The sequence below is a fragment of the Euprymna scolopes genome, chromosome 43 (assembly GCF_053919585.1).
Source record: "Euprymna scolopes isolate OS-2025 chromosome 43, ASM5391958v1, whole genome shotgun sequence".
Classification (NCBI taxonomy): domain Eukaryota; kingdom Metazoa; phylum Mollusca; class Cephalopoda; order Sepiida; family Sepiolidae; genus Euprymna; species Euprymna scolopes.
Window position 1 is genome coordinate 44,454,104 of NC_136524.1, and position 21,084 is coordinate 44,475,187.

Below are 21,084 nucleotides of genomic sequence, written 5' to 3' on the forward strand. Positions count from 1 at the left end.
ACGTTACTCACCTCCTTACGAATTTTTACGATTTTAAACACCAGTAAATTCATCATAGCTTTTTGTTTTACTGAACGAAAATTGAATTTTTTTTTCATAATATAGCTGAGAAGGTGATCTATAAACTGTGATAATTGTTTGAAATTTGGTCGAAAAATGAGTGAGTGGTGAAGCTTTAAAGCAGTTCTTATTGACTAAAACTGCCACTTTAGCATATATAATTAAATAATAATAATTATTCTTTTATTCTTATAGACGCTAATGTCTCCTGCTTATGCAATTATCAGTGTTGATTGGGAGATTTTAACTCAGCCACAAAGTCACCTTTGACTCCATCTGATAAGCCTTTACCTTCGGACCACCAAATAATTGACACGTAAATGACGGGAATTAATACTAATAAATGCTCAACATCATTGGGGGACATATATATATATATATATATATATATATATATAAAGCGAGATAAGTTACAGATTAAAAGTCAAGTGAAATACCCTGTTAGATATTACATTGAGGTAATACTTTCAGGGTGATCCTAACCAAAAAGGAAAAGCTCAATATTTAAATAATAGAGCAATATATAAGTTTAATGGTTCAAGTTAAATTCTGAAAATCAAAATATAAACACATATATTCGAGTTAAGAATTTATTGTTTGGCGCAAGGAATATATAGAGGGGAGTTATGTTAATTTCCTTAATCCATGGATTTTCAATACTGGCTCATATCATCAGAGGAAATGGAATGCAGTAAGCAAAATGTTCAGCTGTGAATAAACACGTATTTTGCTCTTTAGCATATATATTGGGAACGTTATTTGAGTTGTGAATAATAGTTATAGGAAAAGGAATATCATACAACCTGAGAATTCCATTATCGGAAAGAGCTCAATATTTTTCAGGGTATTATTACCAGGTCAGAGGAATAGTGATCTAGGGGAGAAGCCAGCAATCCTATATAACAAGAATGTTTAGTTACTCCATACTGTTATTCCGAAGGGTATACGAAGCGGCTGTCTTCTATCTATGTATATGCATATATATATATATATATATATATATATATATATGCTCTCTGTTGGGACTTAGTACTGAAATCATAAAGGGTATATAATACCAAGACAGATACTACACTTTGTTCTTTGCCAAAAATAAAAGTTTATGAGCGTGTGTCAGTTGATTGGTATGTCATGCTTCAGAACTGATGTGTCATTCTTATGACGAAATGCGTAAATTGAATATACGTATTCTTTTAACTGCGCTCCAGTATCAACAGGAAATGCTTTGTGAATCGGTCAGGCAATAAGCCTTCATTTATAATTGCAGATTGAAAGAACTCATCTTCCAAATAAGTTGTAACTCAACATGAATTGAAACAAATACATTAAGGACATTGCCAAGACTGTTGCAAACAAGGTGGGCTCCCTCTATTATGCTAGAAAATTACTTACACCTGAGAGTATCTTAGTATCTTATATGTCTACAAAGCTCCCATCCCATGTTCATGACATCACAAAAACCTAGACACCACAAAGGAATGCAACTTGGTCTCATCCTTGCTATACTATTAAAAAAATATTCTGCTGAGGTAAGTGGTAATATGCCTTGTTTGAGGTTAATAAGAATAATAAAAAAAATAAAAATTACATCATCACCATCTGCATAATCAGTTTAACATGCTTTTGTTGGCTTTAAGAAGTTTATCTCTAAATTAACTTATCTCTGGCTTGGTCTTTATTTTTCCTTCTTTCTCTCAAGTTCATTTTTATCACTTCCTCCCATGTTTTCTTTGGCCTTCCTCTCTGAACTGGACCTGCTACCTTAACTGTTCTACATCTGCTGACCCAAAAACTCTCATTTATACTTTCAACGTGGCCAAATCAACAAAGTCTCCTGTTAAGCAGACATCTCCCTATATTGCCCAGATTTAATCATCCTCACATGATCAAATTTAAAATGATGTTTTAAATAAACCGTCAGTATGCTTATATCAAGAGTTTTGGGGCTAACTTATTTCAAAATTGATTACATGTCACTTAAGGGGATACTTATACCAAGCATGGCAAACATCCGGCTGGGATCCACGACTTGAGGCGGGATTGTAAAGGCCAAGGTTATTTCAAAATATTAATTGCTGTTGTCATTCATTTATAAAAGGATTATGAATAAGGGATTATAATATCCATTAATGAGTTAATTAACAACTATACGTGAAGCAATTTATAATTATGGATTTATTTCCCTAAAAACAAATGCAAAAGAAAAATACAAAAACATAAACGAACAACAAAAAAACTCCCTTGATTCACCCTGAATCGGGTACAATTAGGATATTTAAAAAAGAAACTACTTTGATTCACCATGAATCAGGTACAATTAGGATATTTAAAAACAAAATCCCTTGATACACCATGAATCGGGTACAATTAGGATATTTAAAAAAAAAACACCATATTTAAAAAAAAAAAAAAACATGAATCAGGTACAATTAGGATATTTAAAAAAACTCCCTTGATACACCATGAATCGAGTACAATTAGGATATTTAAAAAAAAATAAAACTACTTTGATTCACCATGAATCAGGTACAATAAGGATATTTAAAAACAAAATCCCTTGATTCACCATGAATCGGGTACAATTAGGATATTTTAAAAAAAAACACCATATTTAAAAAAAAAAAAACATGAATCAGGTACAATTAGGATATTTAAAAAAACTCCCTTGATACACTATGAATCGAGTACAATTAGGATATTTAAAAAAAAATAAAACTACTTTGATTCACCATGAATCAGGTACAATTAGGATATTTAAAAACAAAATCCCTTGATACACCATGAATCGGGTACAATTAGGATATTTTTAAAAAAAACACCATATTTAAAAAAAAAACAAAAAAACATGAATCAGGTACAATTAGGATATTTAAAAAAACTCCCTTGATACACTATGAATCGAGTACAATTAGGATATTTAAAAAAAAATAAAACTACTTTGATTCACCATGAATCAGGTACAATTAGGATATTTAAAAACAAAATCCCTTGATTCACCATGAATCGGGTACAATTAGGATATTTTTAAAAAAAACACCATATTTAAAAAAAAAACAAAAAAACATGAATCAGGTACAATTAGGATATTTAAAAAAACTCCCTTGATACACTATGAATCGAGTACAATTAGGATATTTAAAAAAAAATAAAACTACTTTGATTCACCATGAATCAGGTACAATTAGGATATTTAAAAACAAAATCCCTTGATTCACCATGAATCGGGTACAATTAGGATATTTAAAAAAAAATAAAACTACTTTGATTCCCCATGAATCAGGTACAATTAGGATATTTAAAAACAAAATCCCTTGATTCACCATGAATCGGGTACAATTAGGATATTTTTAAAAAAAAACACCATATTTAAAAAAAAAAAAAACATGAATCAGGTACAATTAGGATATTTAAAAAAACTCCCTTGATACACCATGAATCGGGTACAATTAGGATATTTAAAAAAAAATAAAACTACTTTGATTCCCCATGAATCAGGTACAATTAGGATATTTAAAAACAAAATCCCTTGATTCACCATGAATCGGGTACAATTGGCATGTTTTAAAAAAACTCCCTTGATTCACCATAGATCTGGTACATTTATGATGTTTAAAAAAATCATGAGTCAATTTATTTATGATGACTAATTCATTATAGAAAAGCAGAAAACAAGTTTAACATTTTACGAAATCAAATACTTTCTCTTTTTAATTTTTTCATCATTTTGTTCTAGCTGAGGATGAGGTATCCCACCGGATGCCAAACATTCGCCTGCCATCTCACACATTCCAACCGAGAGGTCTTTTTAAGATTCTTACTATCCCTTTCAGTGCAATTGTTTGAATCTTACTATCCCTTTCAGTGCAATTGTTTGAATCTCTCTTGCACTTTGTTCATCGGGTATATTTGCTTCTTTTTTTTTTCATGTGTTCAATTGTTCCTGATATTACTGGATTGATGAAGATCTTAAGATTCAAGTTTCTTTTCATGTCATGTTCGTTATCTTTTCCTTCTCAGCTCTGTTTATCTCAACATCATTGGGGGACATTGACTTCTACTAAGGTTGCTTCTTTCTCATTTTTGTCACATATCACTATGTCAGGTATAATAGCTCCGTTTCCTAGGTACGTTGTTGTAGGAATTGCATAGTCATAGAGGATGGTGCACAACTTATTTCCAACTGTTCTTTCTGGTAAACATGTTCCCAGGACTTGCTGCTGAGTTCGAAATTCAACTTTTTTATAGATCGTCCAGTGGAAATATTTACGCACTCCACTGTGTTGCATTGTATAGTGTCCATCCCCAGTAGAACCTTGAAGTTGGATGTCAAATAGCTCACACTCTCTACTTTTGTGTGACAGAACTTGCACTTGTTGTTATTGCTGAGAGCACTCATCTTTTTAAAAGCATTAGTCAATCTCCATAGGCATCTTCAAATTCTTGTGTAAAATCGCCAACGTTTTACGCAGTATTAGTGACATCATTTTGTGTTTAGCATCAAGTCTTGATCTTTGGCCGCCATTATAATCCTTTCCTGATGGAGCGATCCTTTTTTTTTTTTTTTAAGCCTTCCTTATTCATATAGTCCAAGGTGAATTCACCCAGAAAATATTTGGCACGCTGTTGGTTGGTTTGTTCTTACAGTTTTTTGCAATGGCTCTTCTTGGTGTATTTTTGCCAACTGTTTTCGGCTATTTATATTTAATACTAAAATGAATGAAATAATAGTCAAAGAAAGTTATATATATATATATATATATATATATATATATATATATATATATAAACTTTCTCTGACTATTATTTCATTCAGTCCTAGAGTGGATGAAACGCAGAGTATTCAGTGTAGCTTAATCGCCATATATATTTTATAACTTACTATATATATATATATATATATATATATATATATATATATATATATATATATATATATATATATATATATATTGTGGAGATATTTGCAGTCAAAATTATTCAGCTACCTCTCTCGATCACTTAAAGAACTGAAACAAGCTATTCGTTCTGAAATTGCTGCTATTCCACCAGAAATGATCCTTCGAGTTATTGAAAACTTTCGTGAACTTCTACAATCGTGTGTTAACAATAATAGCAAACATTTAGCTGATTTAATATTTAAGACTTTGTAAAATAAAATGGCATTATATGTACATTTAAAAAAACGAAAAAAAAAATTATTATTATTATTTTTTTTTTTACCAACAAATGTGTCTGATAATTTTTGGACACCCTATATTATAGAAGATTGCTAAGAGGATTTTCGATGATTATCTTTCTTACACAGAGAAATGATGTGACACAAGGGTTGAAAAGTTAACTTATCTTGCTTTTGGTAGCAGTTATTGGTTAATATATTTATTTATTTTTTGTTTTGTTTTGTTGTCTATCATAAGACATGCCCTTTTTTTACAGCTTCCCATTTTGTTAGCATCGAGGTGTTCACACATAATCGCCCCCACCCCCAAAAGTAGGATCTCATTTGGGATGGTGAAGGGATTGTCTAACGTAAACAAGTTCTTGATGAGCCGTTCCATATAAGTTAACAAATTTACCGAATTTTCATTACTAATGATTACTATATTGTCTAATTTCTACTGTACACTCTTTAACACTTATCCTCGAGTGGCCTCTTGGCCTTGATAATGTGGTGATGCCTGTGTAAAAAAAAAAAAAAAAAAAGCTACTAGCAGGGCTACCCGGCGTTGCTCGAGATCGTATGAACAATGAAAGAATTGAAGTTGATTTTGAACATATCTGTTATTCTTAGGATAGTGGAATTTTTAATGTCTATGTATCACATTTGCTATTTCGAGCAAAAGAATATTTTACCTACCCTAGGACGAGTATTACACATGTATGAAATAATTGTACCTTCCCTAGGAAAGGAAATTTACAGCACGTATATAAAATAATTTTACCTTTGCGAGGACGAGTAATGTACAACACATATTTAAAAAAAATTTTTACCTACCCTAGGACGAGTAATTTAAATACATATATGAAACAATTTAACATACTCTCGTATTTTACAGCATATATGAAATAATTTCTCTTCCCACCAATGCAACTATAATTAAAAAAAAAAAATGAAGTCAATTTTAAAAGAGGGATTATTAGGCTTTCCAAATTAATACAGAAATACATTGTCTTGGTTAATGATTAGGCAACCCTTGCTTCATCATAAATTTCAACATTACAGTGTTTCTTTCATTGTTCACTATCGGCACTATAATTTTATTGAGCCATAGTCATAAACCCGTTAGCAATAGACAGAGGTTACTAAGCTAATTAAGCAATGCATAAAATTTAGGAATATCATGACACTTCGTTAATACAGAACTTTGAAAATGTGACAGTGATATATGTGCATTCACACAATTCTGAGGCAGCACGTTCAGAATTTCTGGACACAGTGCGAAATTAAGTCCAATAATACTAAAAAGATTACGTTTCATTAACTGAACAAACAAAATAAAGGGTTTATTATTATTATGTACTCACTAGGAGTAGTCACGCAGGTCATCATCAGAGATTACTCATTGATAAAAACTGCTCTTTTTAAAAATATATTTTAAAGAATAATTATAAAATTGTCAAATTAAGTTTTCTAGATATAGACTCTGACATTAACTCTGATAATAAATTATAAGGGCATTTTTTTTTTACAATATCAAACAAAATAAAAAAAATGTGTGAAAAAATAAATACACAGCAAATAAATGTTACCAAAGGCAAGATTTCAACCCTTGTTTCACATCATCCTCTTGTTGTGGGAGAGAGATAAACGTCAAAACCTTTTTTGCGATTTTTTTTTTTTTTTGTTTGCAAGGGAATCATCACTTATAAAGGCCCAAAGGTTGTTCGAGGATAAGGGTTAATGAGTGTAGGGTGGTCCCTCAGACAACAGCGTAGTAATAATTATTAGTGGTGGATATTGGGATGAATTTGATTACTTAAAAACTTGTTTACATTGGACTTGAAGACGACCATGTGAAATTCTGTTTTGCTAGCTAGCAGGCCAACAAAACAGTTTCACGGGCAGTTCTAGAAAATAAAACTTGGTTCACGGAATCTGTGTTTAGATTTAGACTCAGATAGAGAGCATAGAAAATTGTTGATAGCTGGTGTAACTAGACGAGTGCTTTTTATGAAAGTTGAGCAGGGGCAAATCATAGATTGAAGCTCAGACGAGCACTTGCCATGAAAATGATGATAAAGCAGAGACAGGCTCTCAACGTCTCTTCTGTGGAAAAGAGGTTGCTTCTATAAGTCATAATTCTTGAGTTTTGGGGGCGATCATGGACCGTTAAAGGTATGAACCCCTAAAAGTATAAAAGTAGTGAGTGGACAGACAAACAAGCATTTCGCATGAAGTTGATATAGATATAGCAGCATCATAACAAGGGGTAAAGTTTGTGTTAGCAGTTTAAGCAAAACACTTTTCCCCTATTCAGACCCCCCCGACACACACACACACACACACACACACACACACACACACACACACACACACACACACACACTTTTGTCCACACCCGTGTATTGCGATGCATTCTTTACAGGTGCTATTATCGTTGAAAGATGATTATATTGGCATATACACATTTCGTCTGATACTGATATGAATCTTGTTTTTGTAGGTGTTTTCTTGTTTGTTTTTTGTTTTAGAGTTTTCCTTTTATTATATTTATTTTAAATTTCTGCTTGATTAAGTTATAACAAGCCGATTGAGCTGTTTGTTTGAAGTCATGAAAAGCCGTTGATAACTGACAGGTAATGTGAACAAATTGGATGTAGGATAGGTAAAAGTGTCCTATGTCACGATTTGAAAAGTAATATCTTTTATTTTTTTTTACAAATATTCAACGAATAAGTCAACCGAAACAGCGAAACTAAAGCATGCGTGCCAGGACACTATATCTACAAATGTAGGCAAATTTGGGCATATTTTATTGGTTTGAAAAGATAGGTTTTTATGACAATTGGTAAAAAAAAACAATTTTTATAAAATTTTAACCACAGAATCGTAAACGAAACATGTGTAAATAAGCAGATAAAACGGTAATAAAAACATATATATATGCTCTGCAATAGTATTGAGCAATCCTTTCAGGTTTTTACTAATTACCATTTTTGACTATATATACAGTGGCGTCCAAAACTAAGGGACAAATTTTTTTAAACCTAATATTTGTTAGAAATAACAACTGTGAAAAGCTGAAAATTTAACGACTGGTAGTCGTTATCATCCATAATAATATACTAAAATTTGAATCATTTGATAGAAAAAGAATTATAACAATTATTTATTTATTTTCAAAATAGGAATGTCCAAAAGTAAGGGGCAAAATTGAGAAAAACAATGTAAACAACCAAAAAACAATAAAAATACATGTACAATTAATATTTAGTAAATGAGCCCTTGCTCTCAATGACAGCTGCACATCTTCGACTGCAAGAACGAATCAGTTCTTGACAATCCTCGATACTAATTTTAGACCATTATTCTTGAAACTTCACCCACAAATCCTCCGTGTTAGTGGGATTTCTTTCCATAACTTTCACTCCTAAGGTCTTCCAAAAATTTTCTATGGGATTTAAGTCAGGACTTTGCGGTGGCCAATCCATAATTTCAAAATCTTACTCGCTAAGGTAACTCATTACCACCTTTGCCTTGTGACATGGGGCTTTATCTTGCATAAAGGTTGCCCTATCGAAATCTGAATTCTGTATGATTGGCACAACATTATCTTGAACAACGTTTTTATAGATCTGCGCATTTACACGAGTTTGTAACCGGACAAGAGGCTAGAAAACATTCCAAATACTATGACGTTTCTGCCCCCAAACTTCCAATTCATAATGTATATATATATATATATATATATATAATTATTTTTTACTATAATAATTAAATACCTACAGACACTAGTGTTTCATCCTTTCGGGATTCTTCAGTGCAGGGTGTCACGATTACTACCAGTCGAACGATTCGAACCCCGCGACACGAGATATCTCTGGCTCGATTAGCGGAGGCCGTATCCATTCGGCTACCATTAACCGTGTGAAATAGCGTTGAATTTTAAACATTTTAATTTAAATGTTCATTACGTCAGACAGACAGTGATCAAATCGTTATACGATGATCTACGCATAAGAGCTAAATTGACCGACTTTTAATTCAACTGAAAGTGCTCAACGATAAGAAACGAATTTCTTAAAGGGGCTGTCATAATTATTTTTTTACTATAATAATTAAATATATATATATATATATATATGTGTGTGTCTGTCTCTCTCTCTATCTATCTATCTATATATATGTGTGTGTGTGTGTGTGTGTGTGTATATGTATCTATTTAGAGCAGAACCCTTTATTTACTTCACGGGGGTAATGTGCTTTTGTTCTGTCAGCCATGACTGGATCGAGGTCTTCAGTAATTCGCAATTGTATTTTTCGGTTACCCACACTGAGGATTGAACCTTCAACCTTCGGGAGCACTGATTGAAACGTTAAAATGGCACTCAAGATAAGAAGAGTAGTCCGATAATACGAATAACCAATCCTCATCTCCAAAATCCAGAAACGTCATACAATTAATATGTTTTCAGTTTATATATTAAAATGTATATAAAATATTAAAATTATTAATAGAACATAGGCATTATACATGCATATAGATAAATGTATATCATAGAAACATATAGACTACCACTCTTATTATGCACACACATCGGTCTAAGTATAATACATGTGCTGCTTTGTATGCACGTATAATTTTTTTCTTTCTCATCAGTGTGTTCAAGCTGGGAATGAGGCATCCTACCGGATGCCAGACATTCACCCACTATGTCATACATTCCAGCCGAGAGATCTTTATAAAATTCTAGCCGTCTCTTAAAGTGCAATTGTTTGTATCTCTCTTGCACTTGGTTCACCGGGTATAGTTGCCAGGTTGTTTTTAAAATTCTTCTACATGAGTTCAGTTGTTCCTATGATTACTGAAATGATGGACATCTTCCTAAGATTCCAGTTTCTTTTCATATCGAGCTGCATACATACAACACTTTTGCTCCATATAAATATACATATGTCGATCTATATGCACATATACCACATGTGCTGATGTATATACATGTACTACATGTGTTGATATATGTATATACACATATAATTTGTGTTGAAGTATATGCACATATAATACATATATTAAATGTGTTGCACCATTTACTCGTGTACTACATGTGTTGACTCGTATGGATTTGTAATACATGTGTTGCTATATGTATACGTATATACTATGTGTTGAGATATATACACATTTACTACATGTCTTAGTTTATATTCGTGTATACTCGTGTCAACGCATGTGCGGAGCTTTGTTTACTTTTCTCTGACGGCAAGGACAGGGTTGGAAAGTAGGATTGAGAAGTCAGACTCCCCGCTCCACCCCACCCCAAGAGGGGCACTGTGACCTGCAAAAAGTGCCCAGGCAGTCCTGTCAGCAGTCCCCGATAAGGGTGCCTTGAGCGATTAGCAATAAGCTAACCTCTTTCTCCAAAGAGAAAAGGCAAAGCCTGGGAGGGTGAACCTTTGCACAGAACTAAACTCCCACTGCAAAATCAACAGGGACTGGATCATTATAGGAATGGTCTAATCCCTGTTGACTTTGGGGGCCCAGGATGTATAGAGATTAGCTTATGTATTATACAAGTTTTTATTTTTTATTTATTTTTTTTTTTTGTGGTGGCTTGCCATGTGAGTATAATATCGACCCTGGAATTTTTCTGGAAGAAATGATGCACAGCGAATGCAATTACACATGGATACACTACTGGGCCACACCATGTTGGGACAGCTAGTTTAAAATACTTCTTTCTCTAATAATATGTTCGGTCTGCTTTAAGAATCATTATGGATGTGTGCTTTGTAATGTCGTGTCATATGTTTTTTTTTTTGTTTTTTTTCCTAAAGAGTTCCTACGGATTTTTGAACTAATTCATTTTGTGAACCATATGTTAATAATTTTGTTTTAGCTCTAATGTAAACACATTGCAAAGATGGAAAATGTTTTACATAGAAGTTAGACGATGTAGGTTTCTGCATTGTCTTACGATGCGACGGATGCAGGAGGTTATGGTAAGGGTTAGCGACAGATGCAGGAGGAGGCAAATATGACACAAGACCCCCCCCCCCCTTTTTTTCACATTTACCAAAATGTATGAATGTCATATGGAAGTTCGGAATTATAAGTGACATACAAGCAGAGTTTAAACTTCGGGGATTGCCTAAAAACTGTAAGTTATAACTTTTATGTCATCAGGCAACTGCTTCTAAAATTATAACTTTTGTTTCAGTCAAGCAAATTGTTTTTGTCTGATTTGATCTCTGAACAGACAAAAACACTTTTATTTCCGAGTAAACATAAAAATCTCCTAGATAACAAGTGAAGCATGCATAGTCCCCCATGAGTGCACAGTGAACGAGGCATAAAAAAAAATGACTAAGTTCAGCATTCACCCCTCACCATTTAGCCCCAAAAGTCCCCAGGGAACATCAAATCCTGGTGAAAATGAACAAACTGTGCAGTTTTAAGCCTTAACATATGTAAATTTGAATTCTGCATCATGCAAAAAAATGAATGACTAACACACACACATTTAACGAACTTGGCCTTCGGACCGGGATCAAAGTGTAGTATCTGTTCCGGCAGATACTGCAAGCAAAGACCCTATGTAGGGGCGACCCCACAGATAAGACCTTAGTAATGTAGGGGCAACCCTTCATACCAATTGTCACTATCCAGCTCCCCTACTCCCCAGGGAGTTGGTCCCCACTTTTCCTTCACTCCTCACTTTAAAAATCGGCCTTGTGCCTAATTTGCTCAGTGGGGGAGCAAATAAATACCTCAAAGTGTAGTATCTGTTCCGCAGATACTGCAAGCAAAGACCATATGTGGGGGTAACCCCACATATAAGACCTTAGTCAATGTAGAGGCAACCCTTCATACCAATTGTCACTATCCAGCTCCCCTACTCCCCGGGGAGTTGGTCCCCATTTCCCCTTCACTCCTCACTTTAAAAATCGGCCTTGTGCCTAATTTGCTCAGTGGGGGAGCAAATAAATACCTCAAAGTGTAGTATCTGTTCTTCAGATGCTGCACTTCCATTTCTTGTTCTCTTTCGGTGGAGGAGCAGTCCTTCACGACTGAGAGAATTTTTTTTATTTTTGTACCTTTTCTCAACGTAAAAAAACGACCCTGGTGTCTAACTCTGTACCGTGGGGAGGCATAGTAAATAGGCACACACATTTAACTCCCCCCCCACCCCTTACACACACACATTTAACCCCAAAAGTCCCCAAGGCCTTAACATTTAAATTTCAGTTCAGCACCATGGAAGTGAAAAAAGTCGACATTGTTTTGTTTTACACATTAAAAAAAAAAACGACATAAAACTGGAATTTCATTCAATATGAAGTGACGTAAAAAAAAAAAAGTCGTAATTGTTTTGTTTTCCACGTTAAAAAAGACGACACCAACCCTGAATTTAATTCAACACTATTGGTGGAAGACTTGAAAAGAAGGGGAAGACTTGAACAACAAACGGAAACAGCCTAGGACTGCTGACATTGATTTCGATTACTTTAAAACAGTTAATATACAGTGAGAATCCCTATCCTCTAAAACTTCAGTTTTCACTTTCCATTATTATTCTAATGGATCTTTTTTTTTCATAATTTTATTAATTAATAATGATTTACACATTCCCTTTATTGTTTTTTTTTTTTTTAAAATTTTAAATTCAAACAGTACCCGCAGTTTATCACCCCAAACCACCAGTAGAAATCAGATTATTACATTTTGGCCATGGCCGCCAGTGTCCACAACTGTTCAGGAATAGCAGTGGACACCAACAACAACTGCAGTTTAATTTTTTACGATGTGAGGTGGGGTGGGGGGGTCATGCTTCCACCGGGCAACGCCGGTTAACGGGTCCTGCTAATAATAATAATAATAATTTTTCATCGCATCAAGCGGACCAAATTGATAATAATAATAATGATAATAATAATTTTTCATCACATCAAGCGGACCAAATTGATAATAATAATAATAATAATAATGATGATAATAATAATAATGATAATAAAAATGATAATGATAATAATAATGATGATAATAATGATAACAAAAATAATGATAATGATAATAATAATAATAATGATAATAATAAACTGTAGTCAAAAGGTCAAGGAGGATGGAAAAACCAAGGAGAGAAAGCACTAACCAGATCTCCACTGAATGAGTGCAAAGAGGACTGGGACCTTGGAGAGGCTTATTGCCAACCAAATTCCAGTGAAGACCAATTGTCACTGCCAACGAGAAATTAATGGTAAACGGCTATTGTGATGATGCAAATGAATTTGCAAAGGTTATCGAAAGAGGTGGAGAGTATTGGAAATTTGGGGAAACTTGTTGCCACTCAGACTGCCAAGGAACACCACAGGTTTTTCTCAAAAAGAAATCTTTGATGATAGTCTGTATCCCCCCCCAACGACAACAACAACAGCAATAATAATAATAATGACAAAAGATGAGAAAACACTTGGACATGGCTACAAAAAGGAAACCTAAACAGAGAAACTGAATCCCTAATAACAACCACACAAGATAACGTGATTAGAACCAATCACATAAAAGCAAGGATTAGCAAGACACAAGAAAACAGCAAATGCAGACTCTGGGGACAAAGAGACGAAACAATAAACCACATAATAAGCGAATGCAGCAAACTAATCCAAAAGGAATATAAGAATAGACATGATCAAGTGGGGAATGCAGTACACTGGGAATTATGCAGACGACTGTATCTTGAACACTCGGACAAATGGTACAAGCACAAACCGACAGCAGTATTTGAAAATGAAAGTCACAAAATCTTATGGGACATGGATATATAAATGGATAAACCCATCCCAGCAAGAAAACCAGATGTCATACGAGTTAATAAAGAGGAAAAGTCCTACCACATTGTAGATTTTACCATACCGGCAGACCACAGAGTGAAGATCAAGGAATGGAGAAGCAGAACAAATACACCGAACTGGCCAGAGAGCTCAAAGGGATATGGAAGATGAAAGTTAAGATTATACCGAAACTCTTTGAAAAAAGAGTGAGAGAAATTTGAATCAGAGGGATAGCGTAAAAGGTACAGCAGATAACAATAATGAAAACTTCTAAAATATTAAGGAAAACCCTTGAATGCGGAGACCAACACACATGAGTTACAAGCACAAACTGGACATACAGAAACTTCTACAGATGTAAAACACAAAGGAGCATCACATGGAATCATGAAAACTGAAACTGTAGAATTGTAAGTTGAACCTCTTCGCCCCTACTTTTCCCCCATTTTTTTTGTGTGCATCACAAAAACTGAAAACAGCTTAAATCTTATAGAAAACACGGAAACGGTCCATATGAACTAAACACACTAACCGGCATTTATGGAAACTGCAGTAGAAGTAAAACCAAAAAAAATGGAAGAAACACCACATTTATTTATTTTTTTTTTACATAGGCATCACCATTTTATCAAGCCCCAGAGGCCACTCGAGGATAAGGGTTTAAGAGTGTACAGTAGTCAATTGGATAATCGTTAGTAATGGAAATTTGGTAAAATTTCTTAACTTCAGTGGAATTGCTCATCGAGAACTTGTTTACGTTGGAATTGAAGACAACCATATTGTAGTCAGCTGGAAAGCAGGCAAACGGAAGACAGTTCCACAGGTGCGCAGTTCTAAGAAAGAAATAACTTTAATAGTCGTCTTTCGCCTAACCGTGGCCATTGCACTATACTCTGCAACGTCACCAAGTCACATGACTTTAGTGGAAGGGCCTTCTATTTACGTAGGCCAGGCTCGAGTAGCTTAATGTGTGTGATCGTCAACAATATTTTTGGTTGGTTAAAGTGCACTAATATCGATTTTTTTTTTTTTTTTTTTTTTGTACGAGTTAAAGAAAAACAATTTTGTCACTAATGAGTTTAAAACAGAACAGACAACGCTAACAGAGTGTGCCAAAAATAGTAAGTAAACAGGACAACCAGCGTGTATCGTGCTAATCGGATGGTGGCGGCTGCTGAATCGACGCAGACACGCGATAATGTCTATGGTAATTGATTTATAAGAGTTCTCCCGTAAATTAATCATAATCACAATAATGCTGCCGGAGAAAATAATGTTAATGGCGATGGTGGGATTTGTTAAGTGATAATGAAAATAATGGAATCGCCACATAATAAAGCAATCACTAACTCCTCTTCTGTGACTAACTGAACAATTGGAATATTGATTCGATTGTAATTGAATTTCACCGGAATCATTCTTTACCATTTTTTTTCTTGGACTTTTAAGCCACAAAGTTTATTACAATGTAGACAAATACGAATAAACATTAAAAAAAAATAGTAATTGGGAAACATTATTATTGGTATCATTATTTTACTTTTGTTTTAATTTTCTTATCACTTTGTTTTTCCTGGGGATGGGGCATTCTACCGGATGCCAAACATTCTCCCATTAGTTTAGTTACTCCAACTGAGAGATCTTTTTAAGATTTTAGTTTCTTTTAGTTGTTTTTGTTTTACGGCATATCAACCCTTTTCAGGTTATTTAATGCCGAATCCAAAGATTTTTGAAGAAAAAATTAATAGAATATATTTGTTGTTTTCAAGTCGGTTTCTATTTAACCCATAGTTGGGACCCTAACAAGTACTACCACTCCAGGTCAGAGTGGACCTGGGAGCAATGGTAATTAAAGGGTGGCTCCACACTCCCCAAAGCCCGCAAGCTGGGGCCTCACCATTGGATATAGTTTAAGGTCATACCCAGGACCATTTTAAGATTTTAACCGTCCATTTAAGTGCTAATGTTTACTCAGTAGTGCATTATCATGTTAACACAGCGGCTCCTGTTAGATCATCAAAGTTAAGCAACATTAAGCCTGGTCATTACTAGGGTGGGGTGACAATTTGGGAATAGCAGGCGCTGTGTGTGCTCTTTGTTTATCTCAGCATTGTTTACATTTATCTTGGACTTCTCCTTGCCATTGAAATCAGACAGTGCAGACTAAGGAGAGGTGAGGTTGGGATAGCACAACACTTGCTTTACAATCACATACACAATGACCCTTACAGGGATTATCCATTGTCTTTCGAAACTGAACAGAGATCATGGTTGTTAGTCTGAGTGACAGCAATTTTCTCCAGATTTCCAGCTTCTTTTTTCAGTAATCATTGAAAATTATTTTACGTTTTTGACAACAGCCGTTTACCATTGATTTCACATTGATATTGGCCTAAGATATTCTCTGGAACATAAATAGCGATAAATCCCTTCAAATTCCAGTACCCGCCCTGCCTTTCCATTAAATGTTGCTCTCCCTTCTAGGTATTTCCATCCTCCCTTACTCTTTATAATCATTTTCTTTGGCACTAATCTATACTGATGCCGGTCCTGGATATGACCTTAAACTATATCCGATGGTGAGGGCCCCAGCTTGCAGGCCTTAGGGAGTGTGGAGCCACTCTTTAATTGCCATTGCTCCCAGGTCCACTCTGACCTGGAGTGGTAGCACCTGTTAGGGTCCCAACTATGGGTTAAATAGAATACGACTTAAAAAACAAATATACTATATTAAAAAATCGTTCTTCAAAATCACCAGATTCGGCATTAAATAACCTGAAAAGGGTTGATATGCCGTAAAACAAAACAACCAACCAAAAATATACTGATGCTAACATCTTTTTGTGTGTGGAGTATTATTATTGGTCCCTCGATTTATCGGAGAAGGACTTACGTTTTCAGTGGCATCCGTGCTTCCGTGCATCCATTAGTCCGGACTATTGCCAGATAACCGTCCATTAGTTTTTCCTGAAATTTTGCCACATATTGTATTTCATTAAATAGATGTGCACAGTAAAAAAATTATTTTTACAAAAGTTCCCAAAAGGGGTTCAAAAGAGGTAAAAAAAAATGCCCCAAAGTGGTTAAAAATGACACATTTTGCCCCATAACTTTTGATCCATTCATTAGATTTTTTTTTAAAACTTGACCAAAATGTGGAGCCCATTGTTCTTAATATAAATCCAGTATAGGTGACCCTGACAACATTTTATTTCGTATCCCCAGGGATATTCAGTGCTAAAAACGCTCCTTTTTGTGGCTCTTTTTTCATATTTTTCAACAAAAATTTGATATGTCTGACTATATAGTGGTTTTTCACGGTGGTCAACTCAAATATACATGTTGTTAAGGCCTGAAACTGCACTGTTATCCATTTACATTGGGATTTGGCATCCCCAGGGGCTCAAAAGAGATCAAAAATGCCCCAAAATGGCCAAAAATGACACTTTTTGCCCCATAGCATTTGATCCATCCTTTAGATTTTCCTGAAACTTGGCCAAAATGTGGAGGCTATTGTTCTTAATATAAATTCAGTATGGGTGACCCTGGCAAAATTTTGGTTCGCATCCCTCTATGACTTATAGTGCTAAAAAAACATGCCTTTTTGGAGCTCTTTTTTCATATTACTCAAGAACTTGATAGGTATGTCTATATAGTGGTTTTCCATGGTGCTGAATTCAAATATACATGCCTTAAGGCATGAAACTGCATTGTTTTCCAAAATTGCAAAAAAAATGACACTTTTTACCCCATAACTTTTGCTCCATCCATTAGATTTATCGTAAACTTGGCGAAAATGTGAAGGCAACGTTGGCCCTTCACACTTCTCACGTTCATCATTTCTTAACTATTTTTTGTGGCGTCATCTCACATGCAGCACAAGAGGGGGACCACACATGCGTGGCTCATTATTTATTATTATTATTATTATTATTATTATTATTATTATTATTATTATTATTATCATCATTGGACATTATCAGTGATTGCTCACTGACAATAATATATGGTTTTTCCTGGAGTCTGAGTGACAATAAATCTCCCCAGATTTTCAACACGGACCATCTCTCTCAACAATTGACAATTATTGAAACAGCCGTTTACCAATGATTACTTTCTGAACAATTGTTCGTTTTCACTGGAATATGATCCTCCTCAATATTCAAATTTTTGGCTGTGCCCTTTTAGGGGAGGTTTGGATAACATTCCTCCTCCTTGATTTATATTATTATTATTTATTCACTAGGTGTTTTTATATTGACCATTTTAAGTGATAGCTGACTGGCAATAATCAATGGTGGTCCTTAGAGTCTGAGTGACAAGTCTCCCCAACACTTTCTGTATCTTTTCATAACTGTTGCAATTAATTTGGCATCACAACAGCCGTTTACCATTGAATTCTTGCTGACAACGACCATTGGCTTTTGTGGGAATTTGAATAGCAACAAACCTTCCTAATATCATAGTATTCTTTGCTCCCTTCCAATGTTTTCATCAGTCTTAGCAATGTTCAACTGGTCACATAGACAGAAACTTCACATTTTAGCTTAGATTAGACAGATTATTTTATTTTCTCTTAAAGAGCCCAACCAAAATGGGGCTATAAACAATTATCTAATTATAAATGCTTAATTATTATCATGTATATGCTTCATTCTAATGGAATCATCAATGTAGAAGATAAGTATCCAGGGGATTTATTCATATATATATATATATATATATATATATATATATATATATATATATATATAAAGCTAAACGTCTTTGTGTGTGTCTGGTCACGAATAGGCTCCTATGTGGTTGACTAATATAGAAAACTGATCATATATAATGACAGAAGATGTATCGAGACACAGGAATGGGTATGTTTGATCTGGCATAATGATGATTCATTAAAATTGTGGGGTCTGCGTATGCGCCTGGTCCACAAAGTATGGAAATAAAAAATTTAAAAATTAAAAAAAAAACGTTTACAAGTGTTTCTGATATAGATGTACATAATAATACTTTGATAAGTATGTTTTAACTTAAATAGGAATTGTATAATAAAATTGTTGGGTCTGCGTTCGCGCCTGGCCTCCATAGAATGGAAATAGGCACAAACTTTAATAAAGAATTTTCATATCTATCTGCGTAAGTATACTTTGATAATTATGTTTCAGTTTGAAGAAATATGGTATAATAAAATTATGGGGTGTTCGTTCGCGCTTAACCTCCATAGAATGGAAATATGTCACAAAGTTTAACAAGGTTTTTTAATATAGATCCACAGAATATTATGATAAGTGTTTAAGTGTGAACAGGTATGGTATAATAAATTATGGGGTTTATCTATTTTCTTTTTACTTTCATCATATTTTGCTTTTGTTTTGATACCCCCAAATTCGAAGCCATCTCTTTACAACCCTTCCTTTTCATAACCTATCATACTTTCATAAATCAGAGTCTATTTTCTGTAGGCTGTTTTTGAACCCAGTCAACGACGGGTACTTTTGCTAGTATACTAAACTACCCGTGATCCGTTTGGTCAGTATGTTATATTAGCTATGGAATTCATGTATGAGCGTGACACTTGTGACGTAAAGAAAATAGTTTTTTTTTTGACATAACAGAAACATTTCTATGAAAGTATATTAAAATGAAAAAAGAATATAGATAGATTTCTATGAGTCATTCTGTTTATTATAATTAATTATTTTTGAAAAACAAATTTACAGTTACTGAATTATAAGTGGGTGGCCATACTTATAGGTAAATGTGCACTGAACAGATACCATAATACTTTAAGTTAAATTCAAATTTTGATATATATGCTTTTTTTTTTTATCGTTCATTTCTGTATTAGGTTTAAGTTATTTTAAACCTCATTCTTCCCATGTTAAATAATAATTTAGAAATAATAACATTAATATTTCAGTGCACAGGTTATGCGCGCATGCGCAACTGGATGTCGTAAACCGGAAAGTGGGTTACATACATCGTTACAAGGTCATTTGAGTTTTATAATTGTATATATATATATATATATATATATATATATATATATATATATATATATAAATATATAAATTTTAGTCATTCAATGAATTGAAAAATTTATGACGTGAAATGTTTGAGTTACATATGAAAGATTTTTATTATTCTATGTAAGACAAAGAAAACATTAGAAATATTTTAACTCCTTATCCTATATGATTTCGATGTCTACCATCTCTTCAGAGGAGAAAATATTAGAAAATAGTTATAATGGTTTACACCTTATTTGCTAAAGTCAGTGAGACAGAAAATCACAATCAAAAATTGATTGAGTAATTAAAAGTCCTAGAGCAAGGGAAGTTAAAGAAAAGGATATAAAAGTTTACATCCAAATTGCATGGTAAAATGCAAACTGAATGTCCTTGAAAGCAGTGTGGTAAAATATCACAGGCTTCCGTACCAGCTTATTATTGGATGATTTTATTCTGAAGTGTGTGTGTGTATATATATATATATATATATATATATATATATATATATATATATATATACTTGTTTATTGTTATATAAACATGCTCACATCCCGCTGCTACAAATAGCCACTTGTTTCAATCAAACAAAAGATATCATCAGGCAGCGACTTGACTATTCAAAAGTTCAATGAATAATCTTTATTTATGAATCAATGAATAATCTTTATTTTATTTATTTATTTATTTATTTATTCATTGAACTTTTGAATAGTCAAGTCGCTGCCTGATGATATCTTTTGTTTGATTGAAACAAGTGGCTATTTGTAGCAGCGGGATGTGAGCATGTTTATATAACAATAAACAAGTATTATCAGCTCTTTTTATTGAGCACTATCTAACAACCTCGTTGAATTCATTAGTCCATTACTTTTGAATATAAAAAAAACCCGAGTATATATATATATATATATATATATATATATATATATATATTGTTTTAAAATTCAATTATCCACTGACATGTATTTCATCATTTACGACTCATCAAATTGGCTGAATCTAGCGAGATTTGAAATCAGAACC

At 33.7% G+C, this 21,084-nt stretch overlaps 1 protein-coding gene and 1 long non-coding RNA gene across 2 annotated transcripts in view; both read left to right on the top strand.

Moving 5' to 3' along the window:
* Positions 1 to 21,084, top strand: part of LOC145268309 (uncharacterized) — a 460,028-nt gene that overhangs the window by 33,545 nt on the left and 405,399 nt on the right. The gene's annotated exons all lie outside the window — the stretch shown is intronic.
* On the top strand, positions 54 to 3,598 carry LOC145268308 (uncharacterized). Its single transcript, XR_013864870.1, has 2 exons — positions 54 to 3,390; positions 3,556 to 3,598. It is a non-coding gene; the product is annotated as an uncharacterized LOC145268308 (long non-coding RNA).